This window comes from Sus scrofa, chromosome X, assembly GCF_000003025.6.
Source record: "Sus scrofa isolate TJ Tabasco breed Duroc chromosome X, Sscrofa11.1, whole genome shotgun sequence".
Taxonomy (NCBI): domain Eukaryota; kingdom Metazoa; phylum Chordata; class Mammalia; order Artiodactyla; family Suidae; genus Sus; species Sus scrofa.
The window spans coordinates 53,932,340-53,940,807 of record NC_010461.5 but is presented as its reverse complement, the minus strand read 5'-3'; the positions used below and the strand labels follow the sequence as shown (position 1 = coordinate 53,940,807).

Here is an 8,468-nt window from a genome sequence, read left to right as displayed (position 1 = left end):
GAGTCAAAAATGTTAAAACATCAAAGAAAGAAAGATTTTTGATAAGGCAAACAAAATGTAAATGTTTTAGCAAGATACATTAAGAAAAAAGATGATCCATATAAACAAAATTAGAAATAAAAGTCATATTAAACTCAAGTTGAAGATATGAGTCTGGTCTCAAAATGGAAGTAAAATCATTGTCCAGTGGCTCCACATCCCTGTTCCAGCCATCACTGTTTCCACTGCCAGGAGGAGGGCTGTGATCCAAAAGAAGCAGAATAGTTGAGAAAAATGTTTATTGGTGGTCTGAGTTTGAAATTATCAATGACAATTTAATAGAACATTTTGAGCAGTGGGGTGCACTTACAGATTGTGTGGTAATGAGAGATTCCCAAACAAAATATTCTAGGGGCTTCAACTTTGTGACTTACTCTTGTGTTGAAAAGTTGGATACAGCAATGTGTACTTGACCACTTAAGACTGATGAATGTATAGTGGGACCAATGAGAGCTGTTTCTAGAGAGGATTCTGTAAAGCCTGGTACTCATATAACAGTGAAAAAAAATGTTGATGGCATTAAAGAAGATGCAGAAGAATACAATTTGAAAGTCTACTTTGAAAAGTATGGTAAGCTTGAAAACATAGAAGTTATGGAAGGCAGGCAGAGTGGGAAAAACAGAGGATTTGTTTTCGTAACTTTTGATGATCACGATGCAGTTGATGAAATTGTTGTTTAGACATACCACGCTATTAATGGGCATAATTGTGAAGTGAAAAAGGCCTTTTCTAAACAATAAATGCAATCTGGTGTATCAGGCAACTTTATGTGTCATGAAGGAAACTTTGGAGATGCTGGAGGTAACTTTGGCCATGGTGGAAATTTTGGTAGAAGAGCAGGTTATGATGGTGGAGGTGGTGACAGCAGAGATAGTTATGAAGGAGATTATGGTTGATATAATAAATTTTGAGGAGATGGTGGCAACTATTGTGGTGGTCCTTGTTATAGTAGTAGAGAAGGCTATGGTAATGGTGGACGAGGATATGGAAACCAAAGCAGTAGATATGGTGGCAGTGGTGGAGGATATGATAACTACAATGAAGGAGGAAATTTTGGAGGTAGTACCTATGGTTCTGGTGGGAACTATAATGATGTTGGAAATTTTAGTGGAGAATAGCAACAAAATTATGGACCTATGAAGAGGGGGAAGTTTTGGTGGAAGAGGCTTGGGCAGTCCTTTTGGTGGTGGTTATGGATCTGGTGATAGAAGTGGTTGATATGATAGCAGACATTTCTAAAAAAATCAGCAGAAAAGGGCTACAGTTCTTAGCTGGAGAGAGAGCAAGGTGTTATCAGGAAAGCTCAGGCTCCTTTGAGACAGTCATCCCAAAGCATTAGGAGAACTTTAAGAATCTGCTGCAGAAGGAATGATTATTATCCATAGTTAGAAAAGTTATTATGGCTTAAACAGGAAAGACTTCTTGTTCAGGACTGAAAAAGCTACACTTTTTGTAAAGTGTAGCTATTGATTAATGAAATGCATCAATTAGATGTACATTCCTGAAGCTTTTTATCTGCTCTAGCTTTTTCTTTTTCTTTTCATTACATCAGGTATATTGCCCTGTAAATTATAGTATAGTAGGAAAAAAAATTAAGGAATTTTTAACTTTTCAATATTTGTGTAGTTCAGTTTTTCTACATTTTAGTACAGAAATATTAACAAAATTCAGTTTTGAAAGTATTTCCTTGTGAGTTAATAAGGTCACTGTTAATTAATATTTTGTATGAATTTTGCTAAAGTTAACAGTAAAGAAACACCTGCTGATTGCAGTTTAATAGGAATCTATCCTACCCATTTCCAAATCACGAAATGAGTGGGCTCTGACATGTGTAGAGAGTAGATATTTGCATGTTTGTAATGTGTGTTTTAGATAATAAAATTGGGTGTTTAAATTAGTATATTTGTGAATTTAATAGCATTAAAATTTACCTTGAAATTAAAAATCTCAAAAGTCCTATTTTTTTGTGCATTTTCCTTCAAATGTAATCATATTATTTTAGTGTATTAGCTTTTCTGAGAGTCTTAGCTGTGTTGAGAACATCTGCATTCTGCATTCACCTTAGTCACGTGTGAACAACAAATATAAATAATACAATCAAAAGAATACTACAGGAGTTCCCATTGTGGCACAGTAGAAACAAGTCCAATTAGCATCCATGAGGATGCAGGTTCAATCCCTGGCCTCACTCAGTGTGTTTGGAATCCAGCATTGCCATGAGCTGTGGTGTAGGCCACAAATATGGCTCAAATCACATGTTGCTGTGGCTCTAGTATAGGCTGGCAGCTGTAGCTCTGATTTGATCCCCAGGCTAGGAACTTCCATATGCCCTGGGTATGGCCCTAAAAAAGTTAAAAAAAAAAGAAAGAAAGAGAATACTACAAACAGTTTTATGCCAAAAAATTCAACAACCTGGAAGAAGTGAATAAATTCCTAGAATCATTCAGGCTTCCAAGACTGAATCAGAAAGAAAGATAATCTGAGAAGTCAGTTACTAGTATTGAAATTAAATCAGTTATCAAAAAACTCCCAACAAGCAAAAGTCTAGGACCCACTGTTTCATAGGGGAATGTTACCAAACTTATAGAGTTAATACTAATACTTTTCAAACTGTTCCAAAAAGTTGAAGAGGAGGGAACATGCCAAAACTCATTCTATGAGGTCACTTTTACTCTGATACCAAACCGGGAAAAATATACTACAAAAAAGGAAATACAAACCCATAATTCTAATGGATATTTATTTTATGAATATTTAAAATCCTTGACAAAATACAAGTAATGTAATTCAACAATACATAAAAAAGAACATATAAAGGTCAAGTGAGATTTATTCTAGGGATCAAGAATAGCTCAATATATACTAATTAATCAGTGTTATATACAACATTAAAAAAAGGAAGGATAAAAATCAAATGACCACCCCAATAGATTCAGAAAAAAAATTCAACATCCATTCATGAAAAAACTCTGCAAAGATGGTACAGAGGGAAAATATCTCAACATAATAAAGAATAATTATGACAAACATCCAGCCAACATCATAATGGTGATGAGCAAGAAATATTTCCTCTAAGAACAGGGAAGAAGACTCTCAACATTTTTATTTAATATAAGATTGGGGAGTACCTGAGTCATTTAAGAATGAGTAAGAATAGGAACACGTTTTGGAAGATGGTGGAATAGGACTGGAGCCCAAATTATCCAATAAAAACAACAAAATTCACAACTAAAGACTGAGCACTCTTCACCCAAATGGACTGTAAACCTTAAAAAAGATGTCCTACTCCAGAAGAAAAAGAGGAGGACACATCAAGAGATAGGAGGGGCGTTTATACAATATAAACAACCCCATACCTCGTGGGTGGGAAGCCCCACAGACTGGAAACTAACTGGTTCACAGAGACTCACCTACAGGAGTGAGAGTTCTGAGCTCCACATCAAACTCTCTTGTATGGGGATGTGGCATGGGGACAAAGAGCCCCAGAGCATCTGGCATTGAAGGCCAGTGGGGCTTGTGTGCAGAAACTCCATGGGACTGGGGGAAACAGAGACCCCATTCTTAAAAGGTGCACACAGACTTTCACATGCACTGGGTCCCAGGGCAGAGTGAGGTCTCCATAGGAATCTGAGTCAAACCTGACTGCAGTTCTTGGAGGACATCCTGGGAAAACAGGGGTGAATGTGCCTTGTTGTGAGGGAAGGACATTGAAACAAAAGCTCTCGGGAATATTCAGCAGCCATGCCTTTCTCTGGAGGTGGCCATTTTGGGAAAATCTGGCCACACCTGTCAGTCAGCTGCTGAGATGTCCCAGGGCAAAAAACAATCCAGATGGGATCACAGCCCCACCCCACAGTAAACAGGCTACTTAAAGACTGCCCCAGGCACACAGCTGCCATGAATCCCATCCAGAGACTAAGCCCCACCCACCAGAGGGATTAGAATCGGCTCCACCTACCAGTGGGAAGGCATCAACCCCTCCCAGCAGGAAGCCTACAGCAAGCCCCCCCACACTGACTTCAGCCACAGAGGGGCAGACATCAGAAGTAAGAGAGGCTACAAGTCTATTATCTGTAAAAAAGATCACCACACCAAAAACCTATAAAAATGAAAAGACAGAGAACTATAACTCAGATCAGGGAAAAGGGAAAAACCCCAGAAAAACAGCTAGGCGAGGAGGAGATTCTTAGCCTCCAGGAAAAAGACTTTAGACTGTTGATGCTGAAGATGATACAAGACATTGGAAATAAACTGGAGGCAAAGATGGATAATTTACAGGAAACACTGACCAAAGAGATACAACATATAAAACTTAAACAAGAAGAGATGCAAAATACAACAACTGAAATAAAAAATTAGCTAGAAGCAGAATACAGGAGGCAGAAGAATGAATAAGTGAGGTGGAGGACAGATTAGTGGAAATTATGGATGCAGAACAGAAAAGAGAAAAAAGAATGAAAAGAATGAAGAGAGTCTCAGAGAACTCTGGGACAATGTGAAATGCACCAATATCCATATTATAGGGGTGCCAGAAGGAGAAGAGAGATAGAAGGGATAGAAAAAATATTCCAAGAGATAATAGCCGAAAACTTCCCTAACATGGGAAAGGAACCACTCAGTCAAATCCAGGAAGCACAACGAGTACCATATAAAATGAACCCAAGGAGGAACACCCTGAGACACATACTAATCAAACTGACCAAAATTAAAGACAAAGAGAAAATCTTGAAAGCAGCTAGGGAAAAGAAATAAATAATATATAAGGAAATACCAATAAGGTTATCGGCAGATTTTTCAGCAGAAACTGCAGGCCAGAAGGGAGTGCCATGATATACTTAACATGATGAAAGGAAAAAACCTCCAACCAAGATCACTCTACCCAGAAAGGCTCTCATTCAGATTTGAAGGAGAAATCAAAACCTTCACAGATAAGCAAAAGCTGAGAAAATTCAGCAATACTAAACCAGCCTTACTGCAAATACTAAAGGAACTTCTATATGCAGAATAGAACAAGAGAAGAAGGAAAGAAAAAAGAGCAACACAAACAAATCCAAAGCAATTAATAAAATGACAGTGAGAACATACATATCAATAATTACCTTAAATGTTAATGGACGAAAAGTCCCAGCCAAAAGACATAGACTGGCTGAATGGATACAAAAACAAGACCCATATACATGCTGCCTTCAAGAGACCCACTTCACTTCTAGGGACACATACAAATTGAAAGTGAGAGGATGGAAGAAAATATTTCATGCAAATGGGGATCAAAAGCAAACTGTATTAGCAATATTCATATCAGAAAAAAGACTTTAAAATGAAGAATATTTTAAGGGACAAAGAAGGACATTACATAATGATCAAAGGATCAATCCAAGAAGATGATATAACAATATTAAATATCTCTGCACCCAACATAGGTTCACCACAATATATAAGGCAACTGCTAACAACCTTAAAAGGACAAATTGACAGTAACACAGTCATAGTGGGGACTTTAACACCCCACTTACAGCAATGGACAGATCCAGACACAAAGTCATTAAGGAAACACAGGCCCTGAATGATGGATTAAACCAAATGGACATAATAGGACATTTCATCCAAAAGCAACAGAACACACATTCTTCTAAAGTGCACATGGAAGATTCTCTAGGATTGATCATATCCTGGGTTACAAATCCACCTCGGTTACTTTAAGAAAATCGAAATCATATCAAGCATATTTTCCGACCACAACGCTATATGACTATAAATCAACAAGAAAAAAACTGCAAAAAAACACAAACACGTAGAGAATAAAAAACATGCTACTAAACAACCGATGGATCACTGAAGAAATCAAAGAGGAAATTAAAAAAATACCCAGCAGAAAATGACAATGAAGAGATGACACTCCAAAACCTATGGGATGCAGCAAAAGCTGTTCTAACAGGAAAGTTTATAGCAGTAAAGCCCACCTTAGGAAACAAGAAAAAACTGAAATAAACAAGCTAACTTTACATCTAAAGCAGCTCGAGAGAGAACAGACAAGACCCAAAGTTAGTAGAAGGAAAGAAATCATAAAGATCAGAGCAGAAATCAATGAAATAGAAACAAACAAACAAACAAAAAAACCATAGGCGAGATCAATGAAACAAAAAGCTGATTCTTTGAAAAGATCAACAAAATCGATAAGCCCCTAGCCAGACTTATCAAGCAAAAATGAGAGAAGACTCAAATCAATAAAATTAGAAATGAAAAAGGAGAAGTAACAATGGACATCACAGCAAATCAAAGGATCATAAGAGACTACTATATGCAACTATATGCCAATAAAATGGAAAACCTAGAAGAAATGGACAAATTCTTAGAAAAGTACAACCTTCCAAGACTAAACCAAGATGAAATAGAAAAGATGAATGGACCCATCACAAGAACTGAAATGGAAACTGTGATTAAAAAACTTCCAACAGACAGAAGTCCAGGACCAGATGGCGTCACAGGCGAATTCTATCAAACATTTAGAGAAGAGCTAACACCTCTCCTTCTGAAACTATTCGAGAAAAAATTGCAGAGAAAAGGATACTCCCAAGCTCATTCTATGAGGCCACCATCACCCTCATACCAAAACCAGACAAAGACACCACAAAAAAGAAAACTATAGGCCAATTTTACTGATGAACATTGATGCAAAAATTCTCAACAAAATACTAGCAAACCGCATCCAACAATACATCAAAAGAATTGTACATCATGATCAAGTGGGATTTATCCCAGGGATGCAAGGGTTCTTCAATATCTGCAAATCCATCAGTGTGATACACCACATTAACAAACTGAAAAATAAGAACCATATGATCCTCTCAATAGATGCAGAAAAGGCCTTTGACAAAATTCAACACCCATTTCTGATAAAAACCCTTCAGAAAGTGGACATAACAGGAACCTACCTCAACATAATAAAGGCCATATACGACAAACACACAGCCAACATCATTCTCAATGGTGAAAAGATGAAAGAATTCCCGCTGAAGTCTGGAACAAGACAAGGATATCTGCTCTTGCCACTACTCTTCAACATAGTTTTGGAAGTCCTAGCCATGGCAGTCAGAGAAGTAAAAGAGATAGAAAGAATCCAAATTGGAAAGGAAGAAGTAAAACTATCGCTATTTGTAGTTGACATAATACTATACCTAGAGAATCCTAAAGACTCTACCAGAAAACTGTTAGAGCTCATCCATGAATTTGGCAAAGTTGCAGGATACACAATTACTACACAGAAATCAATGGCATTTCTATACACTAACAATGAAAGAGCAGAAAAAGAAATTAGGGAAGCAATCCCATTTCCCATCACATCCAAAAGAATAAAATACCTAGGAGTAAACCTACCTGAAGAGACCAAAGACCTGTACTCTGAAAACTATAAGACACTGGTGAAAGAAATCAAAGATGACACAAGTAGATGGAAAGACATACCATGCTCATGGATTGGAAGAGTTAATATTATGAAAATGACTATACTACCTAAGGCAATCTACAGATGCAATGCAACCCCTATCAAATTACCAAGGACATTTTTCACAGAACTCGAACAAAATCTTTTAAAGTTTGTTTGGAAGCAAAACAGACCCAGAATAGACGAAGACATCCTGAAAAAGAAAAATGGAGCTGGAGGAATCAGGCTCCCGGACTTCAGACTATACTACAAAGCAACAGTCATCAAAACTGCATGGTACTGGCACAAAGACAGAAATATAGATCAGTGGAACAGGATTGAAAGCCCAGAATTAACCCCATGCACGTACAGCCAACTAATCTATGACAAAGGAGGCAAGGATATACAATGGAGAAAGGAGAGCTTGTTCAATAAGTGGTGCTGGGAAAACTGGACAGCCGCATGGAAAAGAATGACATTAGAACACTCCCTAACACCATATGCAAAAAAAAAAAAAACCTCCAAATCGATTAAAGACCTAGATATAAGACCAGACACTATAAAAGTCTTGGAGGTAAACATAGGCCCAACACTCTCTGACATAAACGACAGCAACATCTTCTCAGATCCACCACTTAGGATATTGACAATAAAAAGAAAAATAATCAAATGGTACCTGATCAAACTGAAAAGTTTCTGCACAGCAAAGGAAACCCTAAACAACATGAAAAGACAACCCACAGAATGGGAGAAAATTTTGCAAATGAATCCACGGACAAGGGATTAATCTCCAAAATTTATAAACACCTTCTGCAGCTCCATACCAAAAAACAAACAACCCATCAAAAAATGGGCAGAAGATCTAAACAGACAGTTCTCCAAAGAAGACATACAGATGGCCAAAAAACACATGAAAAGATGTTCAGCATCACTCATTATTAGAGAAATGCAAATCAAGATCACTATGAGGTTTCACCTTACACCAGCCAGAATGGCCATCATCCAAAAG

General features: G+C 37.4%; 1 pseudogene; it reads left to right on the top strand.

Moving 5' to 3' along the window:
• Positions 241 to 2,232, top strand: LOC102157909 (annotated as a pseudogene).